The 22,164-nt window shown below is 41.4% G+C and overlaps 1 long non-coding RNA gene across 1 annotated transcript in view; it reads right to left on the bottom strand.

Moving 5' to 3' along the window:
* Nucleotides 1–663: 663 nt before the first annotated feature.
* LOC116076138 overlaps nucleotides 664–22,164 on the bottom strand; it is a 37,863-nt gene continuing 16,362 nt past the window's right edge. Inside the window, exons 2-5 of the long non-coding RNA XR_004112836.1 lie at nucleotides 17,024–17,125; nucleotides 14,229–14,344; nucleotides 878–975; nucleotides 664–722 (exon numbers count right to left, since the gene is read on the bottom strand). This is a non-coding gene — a long non-coding RNA (uncharacterized LOC116076138). The remainder of the gene's footprint in view (nucleotides 723–877; nucleotides 976–14,228; nucleotides 14,345–17,023; nucleotides 17,126–22,164) is intronic.

Below are 22,164 nucleotides of genomic sequence, written 5' to 3'. Positions count from 1 at the left end.
TAAAGACAGAGGTGCCTTCAACCCATAACCTCTAATTCGTGTGGCATGCAATCTTCTTAAACAGTGGTTGCAAAATATAAACGTGCATTTGGAGGGTCTGATGCTGTCCGTAAGCCCATCAGCCAAATTCTTCCTTCAAGTAATTACATGTCCCTCCCATCAAAATGAATGGGTGTCTCTTACAGATAACTGGAAAAATGGTCCCGTGAGCTTAGAAGGCACTGTGAAAGTTGACTTATAAACAACAACTAAGGATGATTTCTACCAGAAACAGTCATCAACCAGGGAAGAATAAAATCAGTATTTCAGTAGTCAGGAAAAACCCTTGCTTAGGGTAGATTTCATGAGAGCAACATGGTAGACACTTCAGAGGTAAATCCAAGATGAGATTTGGCTCTGCCTTGACTTGTTCCCAAGTCTACAGGTGAGGGGCCTGGCCACATCCCTGCATCTGGCTCATTCATTCCCTTGGTTCCTAGCTTAAAGCCATTTTCTCTGGGTCTGATTAGGTTTGTCGGTAAAACGCACTATATCTTTCATCATTTGCTTTGCTTAGTGATTGCTTCCAGCTTCAAGAACAGAGGGAGCAAATCTGCTTGTCCTGCCCAGCTCTGGGTTTCTTGCCCAAAGTCTCAGTCTGAATCACTCACTGTGTGATCCTGGGGGGGTGTGGTGGGGGGGAGGAAACCAAGATCAGTCTTCTTAGAGCGCTGGTACTTCCTCTGAAAGACAGAGACAATGATTTTGTAATGTTTACCTCATAGCACTTTCTGGAGTACGATTAAATGAGATCCAGTCACTAACAGCCCAATGCATATTAAGCCTTCAGTAGCAAATATAATAAAATAGCAGCAAATAAATAGGGTGGATCATTTACTTTTAAACAAGAAGCTGGAGTCTGATGGAACCCAGAGGATGCTGTCCTGTGTCACATTTGCCCCAAACAGAAGAATATACCTAAAGGCTAAAGATGACCTGTGTGGGAGAACAAACAGATAATGTGAATAGAGGCATAGAACCATTGATGATGACATCTACTGGATTATTTTAGGTGCTCTCTGTCTACTAAGATGGCAAAACAATAATAGTAACTGTTACTAGGGGTTCACTTTGGCCCAGGTACCAGTGGAGGATGAACATTAAGCAGTGCATTTAGGAGATGTGGATATTGAAACATCAACAACAGCCTGACCCTTTGGTCTCTTCTCTGTGAGCAGGACCTTATTCATTAGTGTGGTCAGATTGTCAGGACAATCTTTATCTTGGTGACATCTGAGTCGCTGGAAAAATCAGTCTTGGAATAAATGAGCGACAGGTTTAAACATTAGAACAAAAGATCACCCAAGGATTTAACTGATCAAGGGAACCAACAAGAGATCAAGAAGGCCCAGGGACTCCCAAACAATGCAGAGCTATTACCTCCCACAGTCTTGAATGAGTAAGCTGGGAGAAGTGGCATTTCCAGGGTGCTGTGAATAGACGGAGCCAGCTTGTATGATAAACAAGAACACAATCATCCCCAAAACATGGCAAGGCAGAGCAGCGAGAGTTCCTAGATTATTCTTGTCAAGTTTGTTGATTTCTTGTCACTACTACCTAATGGCTCCACTCAACAAGAAGCTAGAGACTGATGGAGCCCAGAGGATGCTGTCCGGGGTAACGTTTGCCCCAAGTAGAAGAATGTACACAAGGGCTAAAGATGATCTGTGTGGGAGAACAAACAGATAATGTGAATAGAGGCATAGTACCACTGATCATGACATCTACTGGATTATTTTAGGAACCTCTGAAGGCAATGAGCGATGTTGGCAGCTAAACTGAATAATACTAACAAACTATGGCTATGTGAAAAGGACATCAGATTTTGTTTTCTGCTACAACTAATGAAGATGCCAACAGGAGGGGTCATTGGCGCAAGTGTCCACAATTCCTCCTTCTTAGCCTTCATCAAGATGTGACAAGCTGTCAGCTGCCACACTTGCAAATGATACAGTATTTTTTGTTGAGTTGAATTTAAGAACTTTAGTTTTATCAATGAGTCCAAATCATTTTCTAGTCTAATATCATATGATTAAAACTAGGGGCTTCTTTTATTTGTTCAAAGAAGTACCACATCTTCTAGAAGATAGAAGGAATAATAATAATTAATAATAATAATAAATAGTTATATATTTTATCTTTTTTTTTTTTTTTTTTTGAGACAGGGTTTCTCTGTGTAGCCTTGGCTGTCCTGGAACTCACTCTGTAGACCAGGCTGGCCTCGAACTCAGAAATCTGCCTGTCTCTGCCTTTTTAAAAAATTTTATTTACTTACATTCTAGTCATTGTCCCCCCTCAGTTCTCCCTCCCACAATTCTTCATCCCATCCCTCCTCCCCCTTGCCTCCAAGAAAGTGCACCAACGCCCCCCCCCACCTCAACTAGGCCTCCCCCTCCCCTGGGGCTTCAAGTCTCTCAAGGGTTAAGCACATGTTTTCCCACTGTGGCCAGACCAGGCAGACCTCTGCTCTATATGTGCCAGGGGCCTCAGACCAACCCATGTTTGCTCCTGGTTGGTGACTCAGTCTCTGGGAGCTCCCTGGGGTCTGGCAAGTTGAGACTGCTGGTCTTTCTATGGTGTTGCTCTCCCTTTCAGCTTCTTCAATCCTTCCCCTAATTCAACTATAAGGTTCCCCAGTTTCAGTCCAATGGTTGGGTGTAAGTATCTGCCTCTGTCTCAGTCAGCTGCTTGCTGGGTCTCTCAGAGGACAGTCATGCCAGGCTTCCATTTGTAAGCACATCATAGCATCAGTAAGTGTCAGGCCTTGGTGCCTCCCCATGAGGTCGATCCCAAGTTGGGCTGGTCACTGGACCACCTTTTTTCGGTCTTTTCTTATATTCGTCCCTGCAATTCTTTTACACAGGGACAATTCTAGATCAGAAATATTGACTGTGGGTTAGTCACCCTGTCCCTCCACTTGAGGACCTGTCTATCTACTGGAGGTGGACACTTTGAGTTCTGCCTCCCTAATGTTGGGCATTTTGGCTAAGGTCACCCCCAATGAGTCCTGAGAGTCTCTCACCTCTCAGGTCTCTGGTACTTTCTAGAGCACCCCCCTTACCTCCCATCCCCAAAATATTTTATTATTTTTAAAAATACATACAATAAAAATGTCCAATTTAACCTCGTTGTTATTTTGAAACGAGAACACATTGGCAGCCCAGGCTTGCCTCAAATTCACTATGTAGCAGAGGGATTTGACTTTAAACTCCAAATTCTGGTATCTTTGTTTTCCTAATGTTGAAGATACAAAGGCACAGCACCATGCCCAGCCATCCATACCATTCTGAAGTTTACAATGCAGTGGCATACCCAGTGTAGGCTCAGTCCTGTCCAAGCAGTATCACTTAAACTCTGCCATCCCCCATGGAAACAGTAAACAATAGCTCTCTATGACTTCCTTCCACAAGCCCTCATTCCACTATTCTGATTTCTTTCTGTATGAAGTTGGCTATTCCAGGCACCTCATAGATGTGAGATTACACAGGACTTGTCCTTTGTGGCTGGCTTGTTTCACTTAGCAGGGTGTTCCCGAGGACTATCCATGTTGCAGCCTGCGTCAGTTTCTTTCCTTTCAAAGTTTGAATGCATTCTATTGCTCACACACACCCACGCTGTTTATCTATTCAAGAGCCATTTATGTCTCTCAGAGTCTGTTATGAATAGCGCTGGTCTAAGCACAGGTGTGCAAACACTCATTTAAGTCTCAGCTTTCAATTCTTGGGGACATATACCCAGAAGAGAAACCGCTGAGTTCTGTAGTAATTATCTTTATTTATTTTGGGAAACCATTATAATGTGACTACATTTTACATTCCTGTCAGCACTTGCATGGGCTCCGATGGCCCCAAACCATCACCTTTACTTTCTGGGGTCTTTTGTTTTTTACTTTTGTTTAGAGTCATTGGTGTGTGTGTGTGTGTGTGTGTGTGCGCGCGCGCGAAAGGGGGGGGGCACATTGGTATTTTGTTGTGGTTTTGATCTGTGTTTCCTTAATGTTTAGTGCTGCCAAGCATGATGGTTTGAGTGACTTTTGGTCTTCTGCACATTTTCTTTGCAGACATGTGGGTTTGAGTTCTTTGCCAATTTTAATAGCAGGCTGTTAAACATCGCCATGGAATTCTGGGCACTATTTACACAGTCTTTCATCTACCCACATTACAAGCCTTTCCCTTGGCAACTTGGAGATAACACGCCCCCCTTCACTTCTCTTTGCTATTGCAGCCAACTGAGAAGCACCAACAAGGAAGCAGATGAAAGATGCTCTCAGTGCTTAATCGATAACCCAGAACATTTTTACATCGATTGTGTGTGTATTGTGTAACTATATGTCATGTGGACAGGGACAGGGCCTGAGGAGGCCAGAAGAGAGTGTAGGATCTCCTGGAGTTGGAGTTACCGGCATTAGCTCCCCTGGATTACCAGCATTGTGAGCTGCCTGACATGGGTGTTGAAAACCAAACTTGGGTCTTCTGGAAGGATAGCAAACAGTCTTAACCCCTGAGACATCTCTCCAGTCCCCTAAAACATTTTTTTTTCTTTTTAGCTTAGAAGAAATAATTGAATTCTGATCTGAGTTCATTGGGTTTTATAACTAGAAAGTCTCGAGAGAAGCATCCTGGCTTCAGATGTAGACAACTCTAGTTCTTTTGTTCTTAGAGAAACTGAGACCCTTTGAAGGAAAAGGTGATCAGCTCAGACTCTGATCGTGGCTCCCATATTATGAAAACAAAATGGTATCCCTCCACTCACGCTACCTGTCACCCCTTCAACAGGGCGAACAGGAGACAGACTCCCTTTCCATTGGAATTACCAGAAAAGGTGCAGCACCGTACTTTCTATTAGAACTGATTAAAGCTTGGTGGTGGTGCTGTTTAACTGCATTCTCAGCACTTGGGAGGTTGAGACAGAAGGATCAGAAGTTCAAGGCCAGCCTACGCAACATATCTCTGAAACATCGAGACACTGTCTTAAACAAAAAACGATAAATCCTTCACAGCATCCATACACCCAATGGCTGAGAAGACATCTGCAAGCAATTTGAAGTGTTCTGCCTGGGGGTGGTGGCAGGCCTTGCTCTGGTAGGCAACTGTTGTCAATATTGACACTTGTTATGGCTTTTTGATTTATTCCTTATAGGGTTAACTTGCTGCAGTTTACGGAAGGAGGAATAGCTTGAGTTGATGGTACATTACTCAGGGCTGTATACTGAGTCTCCTTTCTCATAACATGTATGGAGCCAGTGGGCTAGAAAGAAAAGGCCATAGAAATAATTGTTAAGGAAAAAAAAACATTTAGATATGGATGACTGTTCAGTGCAATATTTCAAAGCAAATAAAGCAATTAATTAATCATAAGATTCTGCCTATCTAATAAAAAATATAGAAATGTGATAGAGTACTGAAAATGAGGATGAAAGATCCAAATTTGTGTCCCAAACCCCTCCATCTGCCCACTGTGTGCCTCGGACAGGGACTTGGACCTGGATACCTGATTCAGGGTAAGTATGCAGGAGACAGTAAGCATGGGCTAGACTGAATCATGAGATGGTATATTTGCATTTGCAGGTAGTGTGTGGGGAAAGTAAGAATGGTGTTATTCTAGGAATAACTGTGAGTCTTCCTTAGTTTACATAGAAACGGAAATCAGTCACAAGGGACATTTCAATTATTAGCAGCAAGAAAGTGTTTGTATTATACTTCACAGTGTAACATGTCAATCGAGACATGGGAAACTGATCCAGTGGTTCTCTGAATGTTTTGATTGAAGATATCCTAGGCAGGACAAGAGATCCTATGTCCACATATTTCACCCAACTCCAAGTTAAAAATCCATTCACGGGCTACAAAAGCAAGCACTGGAAAGAATTACCTAAATCAGATAAGGAGAATAACAATGAGCTGAGTCCAAACCAAGACAATAGCTGTGCTGTATAGATCTGAGTGATTGACATGAGTATAGATATTCATGACGTCTGGATATGAGTGCATGGACCTGTGATAATAAAAGTAGTACCTCCTAAATATGGTGGGTGTACAACTGTTTGCTGGTAGGTATGCCTATACAATGGTTTGGGGGTTGACAAGCATTGCATATAAGCAACCTATCTTGGTGGGTTTCTTACTTTTCTTCTAATTAATTACATCCTGACTGCAGTTTTCCCTCCCACTTCTCCTCCTAGTCCCTCCCTCCTCTCCCCCAAGTCCCTCTCTGCCTCCTCTCCTCCTAGACCCTACCCCTTCCCTCCCCTCTCTCCCCCACCCCATCCATTACTCCTTTATTTCTTTTCAGAAAAGGGCAGGCCTCTATAGATATCATTAGTTGTAAAAAAAATGATTATTAATATTCTGCATGTATTAATTCATGCTGGAAGTTCATATAGCAGCTCTTATTTCCTAGCCAGCTAGTTCCCCAAACAACCACACAGAGACCTTTTAATATTTCAAAGCTTGGGCCCTAGCTGCACAGACTCTCAACTAGCTCATGTAAGTTAAACCGGCCACCTTGCCCCATCCAGACACATGGCTAGCTATACCTTCCACACCCATCGTCATTTCCGTCTCCTGGCGAAAGGTCATTCTTCTTTCTCTTCCCAAAGTTCCTTTCCCTCTCCCAGGAAGTCCCACCTTCTACTTCCTGTCCAGCTGATTGGCCATCAGATTTTTATTAAAGCCGATCAGAGAATGCCTTAGGGAGGTAAAGAAGGACAGAAACACAAATTCACACAGCGTACCCCAACAATTAGTTACTTTTTCTATTGCCATAAACAAGTCACTATGACCAAGACAACTTCCATGTTAAAAAGCATTGAATTTGGAGCTTTCTTAGAATTTAGAAGGTGAGTTTCTGATCATCATAGCGGGTAGCACAGCATGATTCTGTGAAGGTCCATGGCAGGTCCTGGAGAAGTAGCTGAGAGCGTACACATGATCCACAAGAATGATACAAAGGAGGAGAAGCTGGAACATGACCCTGTCTTTAAAAAAAAAAAAAAAAGGACAACTCCTAAGGAACAATACCCAAGATTGTACTCCAGCCTACACACACACACACACACACACACACACACACACACACACACCACAATGAAATGGGGAAATTAAAAGCAGAACTTGAAGGAGCTTACTAATTGAATTCAGTAAGTACTGGGAGAGATCAAATATCTGAGATCAAAGCCATGTGCATGAGTGACAAAGAATGCGGTGGGTGTTCTTCCAAACATTGTGGTCTTGAGATTTTCTTTACTGTGACTAAAGCCTAGTGACTTATCAGAGTTGCCCATTAACAATACCCCACAATAAAGAGCCTAGCCTGAGCTTCCCGCTTATGTGCCTGCAATGCAGATACACACAGACAATAACTCTACAATCTGTTCATGCTTCAAGAGTCTACTGTGCGCCAGTAACATAAAGTTCACTAAAGTAGCTGTAAAATGCTGCACTATGCAAATCAACTCAACCATTTAAGTCCTTGACACTGGCTGCAAAAATAGCTGCCCAAATAGCTGCCCATAAAAGAGAATCAGATGCAGTGAATAATTCACACGCATGCCCTTGTGTGGGTGGGAGCTGGATGCTGTTTGCTTTGACATGGTGAAACCCATAGTCAGAATACAGACTTCTGCTTAGAATCTCAGCCTGAACACTTTCAAGGCATTGACAGTTGCAGAGATGAAGTGAATGAAGGTTCTAGTCATGGAGCCATAATACTAAAGGGCACTGGGAGTTGGCATAGTTTCTGATGACTTATCTTTGTTCTCTCCTTACCCCAAGGTGCTCGTCTGTGCATTTAACCTTGACACCTATGAAGTCAGGCATTCATTTCCAGAGAACCTGTGTAACCCATTGAAGATGGTAGGAATACAAATCTATAAAGATGGTAAAAAAGTAGAGTCCCCCTTTTTGAATGTTCTTCCAATTGCTCATGTATTGCACTAATAAGAGTCAGTGCACATTGCAATGAACATTGATTTCCTGAATGCCCAGCTCGGTGCCTAGAAATGTGAGGAGTACAGTCATCTTTCACTGAACTCTCACAGCAAAGCTAGGAACCTGATTACCATTATTATCCCATTTCAGAGGAGATAAGTTAGAGGTGAAAGACAATGACCTAAGGTCACACTACTGTCCTCAGACTTGGCAAAGTCTAAACCCACACTCTGCTCCCTAAACCCTTGCTCCAGTCCATCTGTCAAAGCTGAATGAGGCCATTTCTATCATGTGACAGAGGTTTCAAGAGCACAGTTCCCCTTGCAAGTAATGTGTCCATCTGAAAATCTCAACTCCCAATTGGCACCTACTATTGGCTGGCAGATGAGGCCAAGGTTCTTTCCAAACCAGTCATACTTTTGGTAGGTTTTTTCTAGAAGGTTCAGATCCAAAACACATTGGGAAATAGGCAAGTCTCTTAGACTCCAGTGATTGCTTTTCCTAGAATCCGGTGTCCTCCGTACTTCTGTTAATGACCCAGGTCACTCTATCTTCAATATTCCCAGGTCACTCTGTCTTAAGTATTCTCTGTGGTCAGTGTTTAGGACTAAATTATTTCTCTGTGCTTCTAAACACATTAGAATTCCAATTCTGTCTTGTTTGGAAATCTGTCAAGAGCTTCGTTCCATTGGACTTGCTTCTGATTACAGCTGTACAGTTATATAAGCTACGGCCTTGAGTTCTGATTTTCTCTTCCGTAAGGTGGCAATCATTAGCTCTGACTTTCTCAGCTCTCTCTCTCTCTCTCTGTGTGTCTCTCTCTGTCTCTGTCTCTGTCTCTGTCTGTCTGTCTGTCTGTCTGTCTGTCTGTCTGTCTCTCTCTCTCTCTCTCTCTCATGTGTGTGTATGTGTGTGTGTGTCTGTATGAATCATGAACATGTTTCTTCATGTAGATGCTAGAGAAGAGCCTGAGTGTCATCCTCCAAAATGTCACCCACTCCCTTTGAAGCATTATGCCATTGATTGGGCATTTACCAATAGGCCGGAGTAGCTGACAAGCTGGGATAAAAATGATTCTCCTGCTTCCTCTTTCCTAGCACTAGAATCATAAATGTACACCACAACACTTGAAAATTTTTTTTAAACTTTTATGATGAGAAAAGTTACATGATTTCAATTTATCTGAATTTGTTAACATTTAAAAACATATTTTAATTAAATATAATTGAATCACATTCTTGTTCCCCTTTTGTAAACACTTGAAACTTTAATGTGGATTCTGGATCAAATGTCATTCCTCTTGCCCACAAGGCAAGAGATTTATAAAGCACCACCCCCATTCCTCAGTTTATTTTTTTTTTTTAAAGATAAGAATAAGTCCAGTGTGTTATGCTAAAATCAACCCTTAATATGACTGATGTGTTATAATGATTGTTTAGCCAGGAGAAATGACTCTTTGATTTCCACTTATGCCATTTGGAAATGAAGTATTACTAGCTTACAGAGCTACAGAAGAGACAGGTACGTTATGACCTCCTTCCAAAAACAGTTTGATAAACCAGCCATAAAAGATAACACTGGCCTAGCATATCTGAGAATTCAAGAGATACATGGGACATCTGCTATAACTAGATGACAGAATAAATGAAATTTAAGTAAATCTGGTAAAGAAATGTGAGGAATACAGTTCACAGTTTCTCCAAAGAGTTGAAAAAACTCAGTAGAAATGAGATGAAGAGAGAAAGAAAGTCCAGGGCCGATGCTGTCCTCAAATTCATCCTTCCCCGTTTGAGCCAGTTGGTCCTGGCTACGTCATTCTGGATGTCAGTTTCATCCTCTGTAAGAACAGAGTGTTGGCCCGGATGATTTCAGAGACCTCTTGCTGTTGAGCCACTCTACAAGTCAATGACACTATTGTCCCTCCCCTTGTCCTCTGGAGATATTGTTGCCACAATAATTAGTGTTGCCCCCAAGTAACATCACGTAGCAAAGTCCAGTCACGCACAGGAATTCTAGGCAGTGTGAGTGTGAATTCTAATCCCTCTTTGTTCATACTGCCCTTGAATAACCTTGGGCAGGGCATCTAACTTCAGCTAATTCCCTCCGATAATTCATGACACAGAAAACTCATGGCTCTACTAACTCATTTCTAACTACCCTCCAAATGCCCTTAGAGTGCCACCTACGGAAACTCATAAAATTAGGCTTTTTCTCTGAATAATTCTCAGTTAAAATGTGTTTTCCCTTCAAGCTTGGAAGCTCTCTTTTTTTTTTCTCTTTTCAAATTATAACCACTCTTTAAGGAAGGCTAAATTTAAGTGAAGGTTTAAATAGCCTTCATATCTACAACAAAGTCAAGAGTTGGAAGAAAGGCTGATTCTGTACAACAGAGCTACATGATGTTACTTGGGGGCAATGCTAATATTGTGGCAACAATATCTTCAGAGGACAAGGGAGCCACCATATGTTCATTAGGCTGCAACAAAAAGCAGAAGCTGTACTTTATCAAATATTTTTGAATAGATGTACTTTCTAATTATAGTGACACTATAAATCCTGCCCCAAATTTAGCAAAAAAGAAAATTAATATTATTTAATTAATAATAAAGTGAAAATGGTGTAAATTGTATGTGTTTGACATTACCATAAGGGATTTACATAGTATGTCTATTAATCCTCAAATCAAGTGACTTACACAGTAGGCATTTCCTACTTCATGTAACTATTGGCCAATAAGTGGCCTTTTTTCTGCATTGATTGACCGAGTATCCTATGGTGGTTTGAATGGGAAATGTCCTCTTATAGGTCCTGTAATTAAATATGTGGTTTCCAGTTGATAACTCTATTTGGGGAAGTTGTGGAACTTTTAGGAGATGGAGCCTTGCTAGAAGAAGCATGTCACTGGGAGAGAGCTTAGAGATTTTACATTCTTTTCTTTGTTTCTCTCTCTCACTTGATTTGAGGATTAATAGGCATACTATGTAAATGCCTTATCGTAATGTCAAACACATACTATTTACACTATTTTCACTTTATTATTAATTAATAAAAACATTCATCTTGCCTTTGATATGCTCAGCATCTGCTCCTGTCACAATGCTTACCAATAGCTGCCGTGGCTCCCTGATACCACAGACTCTGATCCCTCTGGAATCATCAGCCCACATATACGTACTTGGATAAGTTTCCTTGGCCATGGACTCTTATCACAGCCACAGAAAACTAACAAACTCGTCTCAACAACACGATGGGGAACTCATCCTCCAGCCCTGTCATTCTCAGAGTAAGGCCATTGTCTCCATTGGAGCTTGCCTAGGAGATGCAATGATTCCAGGTGTACACAGATATTCCAGCAGCCAGCAAAGTAGACCTCCCACATGTCCCTTCCTACAGCTTAAGAAATGCTGGCCCCAAAGTCCCCCTTTCAGGTTCTCCTGCACATCTTCTTTTGAGGCTCAAATCCAGTGTGGATCTGTAAGTTAGTCCATGACATGGAGAATGAGATGGTGGGTATTGCATCCTAAGTGACCTCTGTCTCACCTTCCTCTGACATGTGGAATGTAACCACCCCAGCAAAATAAAACTGGTTTCCACTGGATGTTCCAACTATGCTAGGAAATAGCAGCTGGGTAGGCAACCAAAACATGTTATCATTTTAATAAAGAATCCCGAAGAATCAATTCTCTTAATCTGGAAGAGACTGCAACCCAGAGATGTTAAATAAATTGCTGGTGTGCCACAGCTGGAAGTTGGAAAAGTCTACACTAATAACCATCAAATAGAGAGTTCTGAAATACCACCTTGTGCAAGAAGCATTATAGGGTTTCATTAAAAAGTAGATTATCATATTCCACACCCAGAGATTCTGATTTAATAGCCCCTGCCCCTTCCTCTCTTGTCATTTCTTCTCTTCAGATGGCGTCTTGTGATAGTCTTGAACTCTTGATTCTTCTGCCTCCACTTCCCAAGTAGCAAAATTACAGCTGTACAACACCTTTTTATTTCTTTATTTTTAATAACCTTACTTATTTTAGACACAAGTAGCCTATAAGCTATATTTTAATCAAAGACCAGATTGGATACCATTTGGGTAGAAATCAGATTTAAAACAAAATGAAGCTAATTTTCTGGGAGTCCCAGAATCGCTGTCTGTAAAAGCAAGGTATCATTCTAAGCATCCCTAAGGAAACATCCCATCACAGTCCTCTGTAGCTTACAGCCATTAGCCCTATCTACTGCCCACAGGGTACTCCCTAATAGAAGAAGGCTAAAGATCGCATATGTAAATGAAGAGAGTGAGGTTAAGAGAAACTTGACAGATTTCTTAAACAACCATAGGAGAGTATTAGAAGATTTATGGTTGAAGGTAGCAAACTGTTTGGAGTAGGGGAGGAATCTATCATACATCTCCAAATATTGATAGGCATCATGGGTACTCAGAATTAGCACCCATGACCAGAAGCTAATCTGAGGCTCATTTTACTGTATTATAACTGAGAACAGACAAATCATGAACACTGTGCAGCCATATGAGGCTCTCAGCCTCACAAAGCATTCTGAATCTACTCGAGCAGAGCTGGGCAGACCCCATGCCTGTCCTCAATCCTGCAGCAGTATACCCTGTAAGAAATGAAGCATTGTGCGGATGTCTCTTAAGATCTAATACGATCCTCCTTCAGTCACATGCTCTGCAAACAGGCTTGAGTTCATTTTTCACTCCTGCCATTTCTACTGAACCCTCCAGATGCCATATTTCATGCATTTGGTCTCCATTCTCCCAGATCAGTGGGATATGTTTGTCTCTCCATGTCCTCATAGCATCTAACTCTAAACCATGCTCATCTCAGGCACTTAGTATATACTTGGAAAATTAAAAAGAATGATCAAGAACAGTGAGTAAGCACATTCAGATGACATTGCCCAAGACAGGGGTGACTTTTTGGACATTTGTCCTGTTTTTATCACCCCTTTAAAAAGCACCTTTCGAAATCGCATTTGTGACAGAATAATACTCTTATGGACCTTTGCACTTAAACTTTGTGGCAAAACTATTTCTCAATACACGTCTTTTCCTCGCTGTTCACCTTACTCATGGCCCCTAACAAATCATGTAGACTTGAGCGTGCTCAGTCCCCCATTTCAGAACCTGAACAATCCCCCATGATACTACTATACTTCCGTCTTGAGTAGAAGAGGAGCCCCAGCTAAAAGATAGGGCAAAGTGGTGGTTGGAAGGGGAGGCAGGGACATTGCTAAGAAACTTGTCTCCTGTAGCCTATCAAACTCTTATATTGACTAAGACTGGCAAATCATTAACACATGACATAAAGGATTTCTTTCTTTCCCCCTCTTGTTTTAATTTCTTTCTTAAAATGTTTGTACATTTACCCATTTACCCTGTGGGTGTGCCACACACGTACAAATGCTCAGTGACACCCGTGTAGAGGTCAGAGGACAACTTGCAACACTATTTCTCCTTCCACCATGTAGGGCTTGTGGCTGAAACTCAGATCTTTCAGCTTGTTTGCAAGGGTCTGAAGTCACTGAGCCAACGTGCCTGCCCACCTGTTACTTTTGTTTTACAGCTCTGCCATCTCGTGTTGCTGAGGCCCTTCAAGGTTGCACCTGTCCCCTCACCCTTTTCAACCTTGATGCTTTTCACCACTTTGCTTCTCCCTGGGCATAAACACCACCCACTCTGCCCCCAACTCCCATCCAGCATAGCATCATGCTTCAGTCACCCACACACTGTGGAATGACATCTCTCTGGCTCGTCACGTAGCCAAAGACATAAACCCTAACTTCTCTTCATTTCAAAAGTAAAACCCGGAAAGCCAACTGCAGTTCTTTTTCCAAACATGAACAGAAGTATTATTTAACAAAGGCTGCTCCTCACACATTCCCCTGCTGGGTATCCAACACATTGGAAGTGACACAACTAATATTCTGTAGGAATTGGGACAGTCATCCAAAGAGACACCGACAGTTATCCTTGGGCAAATAACAAAACAAAAAATCTTCCCATGCTCTTATTATGTTAGAACTTTAACATTAATTCCCTATTACTGAAAATAAATAACTTTGGTTTAAAGTTTATTTATTCAAATAGAATGAGTTTTCAAAACATCTAATCTTTGATTTCACAATTTTACTTCCAATAATTTATCTCTAATAATCAGGAAAAATGTACCATTATACCTACTTGAAACTTTGTTGTTTTATGTAGCTTTATGTTTTTATAATGCAAATTATCAAACATACACACATGTAAGAAGAATATGCTCAGCTGCCAGGTGTCCAAATCTTGCTTGTTGTCAACATTTTCCCTAGTTCCTTCTTCATTTAGTTTCTGTTACTTTATTCACCTTCTGTTTTCACTGGAATAGTTTAAAATAAATGTCAGCTTGGCAGTCAACTCATAGGGACTTCAATTTAAACCTCTAGGTGAAAGGATTTTTTTTCTACTTCTATTCAGGTTTATGGTGAAATTCAATAATGATATTTCAAATTAGTATTACATTAATATCATTATTTTATACATCTAAGTAAGCAACAGCTTCTTTGTGTGGGGGTATAGGGGTGTGCATCTTGTGTCTAAAAGTCAGAAGTAACTCTGTTACTCTGAGACAGGATGTATCACTGAGTTGGAATTCTGCTGCTGTCTAGTGAACCCCAGTGATCTTCCTAGCCCTGTCTTCTACCACACTATGGGAGGTGCTGAGGAGGGTCTGAACTCAGGTCCTCATGCTTCTACAACAAAAGCTCTTATTAGCTGAGTCATCTCCCCAGTACAATGATAATTTCTTAATACCATCTAAATACACATTCATCTGTAACTGTAGAATGCTGAAAGTGTCTTCTTACTATTTGTCCCAACACAAATCCAAAAGTTCTACTGGCCAGATTCATTAATATTTCTCTTTTTTTTCCCAATTAATACATATCTTGTCTCTATAATATGTGGTCGTTTCTCTCCTTTGTGTCATTTCATTTACCAGTTGAAGGAATCAAGTCATGTAATGTCATAGATATTACTCATGTTTTGGATTTGGTCAGTTATGACAGCTCATGCTATTCAATGTCCCCTCAGCCCTGTAAACTAGTAGGTAGGGCTAATGTCTTCAGGATCTTGTTCCATTCTGATTACTAATGCTCATAGGGCTCTGTATATTTCCTATTACATCAGACAAGAAAAGATGCTAGACTTGTTCATAACACTGTTAGTGACGTTTCCACTGACTAGTGAATTGGGAATTTTTTTAGCCTAATCCTTTGTTTTAGTTTTCTGTTGCTGTGTCAGACACCATGACCGAAATTATAGAGGATTTCCTCCTTGAGTTGCTTTAGGCTAGGCTATACTGTCACAGCAACAGAAACCCTAAGACAGGAATCTTTGGGTTCACTCATTATCTACATAGTTACTAATACATTTTACATTTCCCCTTTCTCTTCTCTGATGTTTTAGTCACATTTTTCTGACTTACTGGATTGTGTAACATATATGACTCTTGTACATATGCTGTCCTTTTGTTTCACTCTTCCACATAGAACCAAATAGTATCAGTGTTCACCACCAAAGCCTGTGCTCCCGTTTCCAGTCCCTCCTGGGCCTAGGCACACTCAGTGTTCAATGAGTTTCTTAGAAAATATCATGATTGCATTCATTCTGAATTCCTGCATGATTAAAACTGCTTGCCTTGATATCTGAAGGACAACTCAAACAGCATTGCCTTGTTTTTAAAGACAAGACTGGAAACAAGATAAGCAATAGGCCAGGACTCCTTAAAGAAATAAACTAAGGTCATGTAGCTAATAGAACCCAAGTCTACATGAGCACTATAACACTATAACCACTGTGGTATAAAGTAGAAAAAATCCTATAATCTTGCAGTGACAAGCATGTTTGTAAAGTGTAAGGCTGCCATGACAGTACATACTTATGAGGTTAGGAAAAGCAGATTGAAATGTGCACAAAACATTTGGGGGTTATTTTTCTCTAGCTATAGTACATCCTTGCCATCTTCTTTGTGCTTCCCTGTCTTTGCAAATTGTAGTATTTGTGATCTGGTTGGAAAGAATATAGCTATTTATAGCAGGATATGATCTGAAGCCTTCAGGTTTTGTTTTAGTGTACCTTTTTTTAAAAAAAAAAAATCAATGCCACAAGACATAAAAACAGATAAATATTTAATATGTGAATCTCTAAAACAACAACAATAAAAGAAAAAGTTATGTGCTGTCCTGACAATACCCCACCTCTCCTGAAGACACTCTCCAAGAAGATGGTAGGTACTCATTTAAGAATAACCACTATTAGTAAGAACTCCCATGAGAATAGCCTTGGACCACTCTATGGTGATTTGAACATTCTTGGCCCATGGGAAGTGGCGCTATTAGGAGGTGTGGCCTTGTTGGAGCAGGTGTGTTTTTGTTGGAGGAAGTTTGTCACTATAAGGGTGAGCTTTGAGGTCCTATGCTCAAATTCTACCCAGTATGGAAGAGCGTTCCCTCCTAGCTGCCTGTAGAAGACAGTCTCCTCCTGGCTGCATTCAGATCACGATGTAGAACCCTTTGCTCCTCCAGCACCATACCTGCCTGCACACTGCCATACTTCCCACCACGATGATAATGGACTAAACCTCTGACATTGTAAGCCAGCCCCAATTAAATGTTTGCTGTTATCAGCATTGCCATAATCATAGTGTCTCTTCACAGCCATGAAACCCTAAGGCACACTCTTTCCATTCCACAGCTAAATTCAAGACTTGGAGAAAGACAGTCACTGCCACTTAAATTCACATGGAGTGTCAAGCAATAGCAAGAGTGGGGGGGATAAAGGATGGCTTTTGATGGAGAATGACAGCGAGGACTCAGGGATCCGAGACATGATGCTTTTCCTCTGCTTTCCCATTTGGCCAATTTCCCATTTTCCCAGTGAGCTGGGAGTGAACGTAGAGTGTGTTTGCTCTACTGGTTATTTTAAGAACCCTTGCTTGTTATCTTATCACATTTGATTCCCAGTTTCTAGAGGTGTAAAGTTTTCACAGTGAACTTACCTTGCACATCCGTCGCTGAGAAACTGATTAATACTTCTCATTGTGTCAATATATTACCCAAAGTGAGTGCTGCCTTGACCTAGCTTAATCTTCATCTGTCACCTGTGCAAAGAGGACATACAAAAGTAAAGATAAGAACTTGAGAAGTCTCCTAAGTGTTTAGGTGTTACACACCTTCTCTTTAAGGGGGAGACGGGGTCTCTCATTGGCCTTAGAATTCATCATGTAGGTAAGGCTACCTGGCCATAAGACTTAGGGATCTCTGCGTCTCTACTAGCATACCCAAGTTTAAAAAAGAAAAAAATTACTTATTGTGTGTGCCACCACACAAATAAGGAGATCAGTGGGCAGCTTGGGGGAGTGAGTACTCATCCACCAGGGAAGAGCTGAAGCTTGAGGCTAGTTATCAGTCTTGGGGCAGTGTCCTGACGTGTTGAGACATCTCATCAGCCCCCAGGTTTGTTTGTTTGTTTATTTGTTTTTAAATGTAAGTGCTATAGAAGGATTGAATTTAGATCCTCACGCTTGCAAGCAAGCTGTTTGCTAACTGAGGCACCTCTCCAACCTCAGTCGGTTGACTTTAAAGCTAACATTTGCATTTTCAAAGTTTCAAATGTGACTTTGAACCCAACTGGTTCTCTTTACTTTTTAACCCAAATCCTGACTCTTGATGCAAAATAAATAAAACTTAAATAAGAAAAAGACTCTCAATTTTTTTCTGTCAAGTTTCCAGAAACTCTGGTTGACACATTAGATTGTGAATACTCAATCTCACTTACATGTTTAATTGATTAAAGAGTCTCAATTTCCAAGTGCATTTATAAGTGTACTATATACAGGTTGCTATATTCAGATGCTCAACAGGACAAATTTATAATCAAAACAAGCAAAAAAAAAAAAGTATTTAAAGAGCTCTTGTTGTAATCTTAATCAAATAAATCTTAGACCACCAGAGAAGGAATTCTCTTAAATATACTAGCTCTGTTTACAGACTTTATCAAAATCTTTGTAACCTTTCAACTTAACAACCCATGGTTAAAATAAGTTTCATATTTTATACTGACATGAAGACAATCTCCTGGAGTCAGAACAAGCCAGGCCCTCTTGAAATAGCACATACTGGCCCTTTTCAGAGCAGCTTAATTTGGGTAGATGGAATTCAGCAGCCATTGGCCTAGGCTGGATTCAACTAATCTCACTGTTGTCTGCTTGATTTCTGCATTCTTTTCATTTGTCTAGCTCCATCCACAAAAGATTCCATCTGTCTGGAGACCATCAGCCATTCTTTGACCTAAATTGAGCTGAATAGAAGTTATCCCTCAAAGTTGACATGATATAGTTTGAAGATCCCTTTGGAATGCACATATCAACCTTGGATGGAAATCACATTACCTAACTCTCTTATCATAAACATATAAACAGACTGGTTTGGCACCACCAACCATAAACACACACTGCCTTGGTTTCCTCAAGGGGAGGGACAATGAGGTAACAGGTTATAATGAGATGAGTTCAATGCCTTTTAGAATCTTTTTTCTTTTCCTTTCTTTTCTTTTTTCTTTTCCTTTTTTAAATTTGCTTAGAATGCTCTGTAGAAGGAACACAGGGCTTTTTGTATGCCAGTTTGAAAGGCTTGTCTCTAAGGCAGTTACAAACTTAAGACATTGCTAGGAGAAAGTCTATTGTATAAAGATGGTTAACACTGGAAGAAATTCACTGAGTGTTTATTTATTTGGTCCAATCTCTTGCTATATACAAAGCAGGAGTGCAGGAACAGGAAAACTTCATTTCTTCCTCTTTCCTCCAGTTACCAAGCAAGTTAGACTTCAATCAAGATATGCAGAGTGGCAGTCAGAGGTCTCCCTCCACCCTTGCCCCCAGACATACTGCATGGAAGTTCAGTGGAAGTAACCAGGCATCCCATAATACTCCAAATTTTAATCTAGCCTCACATCTACCTACATATCTTGTAGATAGGAGCAAAGTTTTAGTCAAATCAACTAGTCCCCATATCTTGTGTGTACTTGCAGATGTGAGTGTGTGTGTGTATATGTGTGTGTGTGAGAGAGAGAGAGAAGAGGAGGAGGGGAGGAGGGGAGAAGGAGGAAGGGAGGGGAGAGGGAGAGGAGAGGGAGGGAGGGAGGGAGAGGAGAGGAGAGAGAGAGGGGGAGGGGGAGAGAGAGAGAGAAAGGGAAAGAGAGAGAGTATTTTTAAGAGTTTGGAAGGAAAGGAGCATGATAGGGTGGAAGAGATGGTAAGGATGCAGGGTTGAGAGAACCATGAAGAAAGAGGAGAAGTGACATGTCTGTAGGGAGAGTAGATTTGGGCAAATATATGGGACAGAAGCCAAGTGATTATCAGAGAAGCCCCATCTGAGGAGTAGCACGAACACAGAACACAGCGAGAAAGCAAGAAGCATTGGTTCCGAAGAAAGGCAAGGTGCTTCACTCTCTAAACAGAAGAAAGAGAAGGGGAAGCTTGCCCTAAAGACTGAAGAACAAGAGTGAGAAAATAGTTCTGATAATTTGTGAGGACAGAGGCTATAGAAAGCAATGAAGGGTGGACGAATATGAAGGAGAACGGATCTGGACACCATCAGCCAATGGGGTCTTGGAGACAGGGAATGAATGATTTGGAAGAACATAAGGGTTAGAGATTTCAGCTAGAGCAATCTAGAGTTAATGACACAGCTGGACAGAAATGCCAGCAGGCAGGGTAGAAGCTACGGCTAAAGACCCGGAGCCAGCGGGTTAGCAGGTTGCCCTCTTGTACATGCAGCATCCAGCTGACACCGGGCCAAACCTGAGGGAGAGACAGATAGGTCACAAGCCTGCTGCCAAACCCCTCTGTGAGTTCTAGAGACGGGTGGCTGACGATACTTGATAGGTTTGACAGAGGATAAGGTGTGAGGGTAATTTATGTGAGGAGGGAATAATATGGCCTGGAGACAATTTTAAAGGGTAAGGATAGCATCAACTCCCAACACCCAGCCCAAAGGGCAGAGGGTGGATAAGAATGAGGCTCACCGAGCAAAGGCGCTTGCTGCTGACCTTGACAACCCTGGAACCCACATGAAGGACAGAAACAGCCGACTCCCACAGGTCATCTTCTGGTCCTGACAGACATGACATGACACATGCATGCCCACCCCACCCCCCAGAACACATAAGCACGCATTTTAAAAAAAAAAATTTATTTTCTGTTGTTGCTTCTTTTTAGAATGAGTCTTCTCTATCTAAGGACAAAAGGGAAGCAGGAATCTCAGGAGATTAAGGCCCAGCTGAGGGCAGAAAGGGGAAGCTTCGTAGAAATATTAAGAACACAGGAACCAGGTTCTGAAAGTTGTGGAAGGCCGGAAGGCAGAGCAAGGAAAGAGAGAGCATCCCGAGACCATCCAAAGAGGCCTTTAGTGTTCATACTTGTTCATAAGGATGCTGCTCATAAGGATGCTGCTGTGTTAACGCATGAAGGGCATTAGAGAAATGATCGCAACGTGTAGTCAGATCTGAAGAAGTGCCAACCCAAGAGGGAAAAACATTACCATAATTTCCCCAAGGTCACAAACATCCAGTCACCACAAGCCCTAAAGAACATATCATCAGGGCTGGAGAGATGGCTCAGTGGTTAAGAGCACTGGCTACTTTTCCAGAGGTCCTGAGTTCAATTCCCATGGTGGCTCACAACCATCTATAATTGGATCTGATGCCCTCCTCTGGCACATGTGTGTACATGCAGATAGAGCACTCTTATACATAAAAATAAATAAATGAATCTTTTGAAAAAGAGAACATAATATCTTCTTGTCACACAGAACTAAAGTCCAACTTGCAAAGAAAAAATAAGTCTGTCAGAGTCTCTAGTAGATTTAGTTTCTTACGCACTTTAAGGCAGAGGCGGTTCAAGGCCACCTGCAGCTACACAATGTGTTCAAGACCACATTAGGCTAAAAAACAACAGCCAACCCCCAAACTACAACAAATCAGAGGCTGAAGAGCTAACTCAACAATTAAGAGCACATGCTGCTCTCAGAGAGAACCCAGGTTCACTTCTCAGGACCCACATGGTGGCTCACCAAAGGCTGAACTCCCGTTTCAAGAGATTTGAAGCTCTCTTCTGATTTCCCTGGCACCAGGCATACAAGTGGTATGTGTACATTCGTGCAGCCAAAACACTCATCCACATGAAATAAAATAAGCATTTAAAACAAGCAACCAGAACCACCTCCCAAATAAACAAACAAACAACAACAACAAAACCAAATTAACAACAACAAACAAAATCCTGTAATGGTACATCATTAAAAAAATTAAAAAATATAAGATTATCACATGATTTGGTAACCTTTTTTTCTAGATGTGTCTCTGTACATACATGTACATAAAAAAATCAAAAGCAGGTATTTAGACAGGTATTTTTATATACATGCTTTGAGAAGAAGCATTCAAAAAGCCAAGATGTGGAAACAACTCCACTGTCACCTGAGGCTGAGTAGAAAAGCTACAGGTAACAGGCGAGTAGTGGTGAGTTATTCAGGCAGTATTGTCACATCTGGTACAGGTAAACCCTAAGAACATTGTAATAAATGAAATCCACTGGCCACAAACAGACTGTACTGAATGATTCCTTTTCTAGGAATAGTCTAATGTCAGGTTCACAGAAAAGGGAAGAAAGTATTGCGTGGCCACCAGATTCTTAGGGAAGGGCAAGTTGATCAATCGGTTTAGTTTTAGATTTGACGTATAAAAATGTTCTAGAAATCTGTTTGTCAATAGTGGGGGGTATACCCAGCACCACTAATGCACCCCAAGAAAGGCCACACATTCCTGTAAGCCCAGCACCAGGGAGGCTGAGCACAGGGGGCTGTGGGTTCCCAGGCAGCCAGGGTTACACACCCCTATCTCAAAGCACAATGTAATAGCATAATCTGTGGAGATTTTATGTTGTATGTGTGTATTATATCACAATTAACAAAACAAAACAAAACAAAATGAAGACTAAACATGGTTTCCTTTTCTCCTGTCTGATAAATGAAACAGCCAAGAAAGGGTAACTCTACATGCCAGGTTGTCAGTTCATGGACACAGAATCAAGACCATAACTGTGCCAGACTTGACCCTCACTGTGGGGCCAGCTGCATTCTC

The sequence above is a fragment of the Mastomys coucha genome, unplaced genomic scaffold, assembly GCF_008632895.1.
Source record: "Mastomys coucha isolate ucsf_1 unplaced genomic scaffold, UCSF_Mcou_1 pScaffold4, whole genome shotgun sequence".
Taxonomy (NCBI): domain Eukaryota; kingdom Metazoa; phylum Chordata; class Mammalia; order Rodentia; family Muridae; genus Mastomys; species Mastomys coucha.
This window is presented reverse-complemented; position numbering and strand designations above follow the sequence as displayed.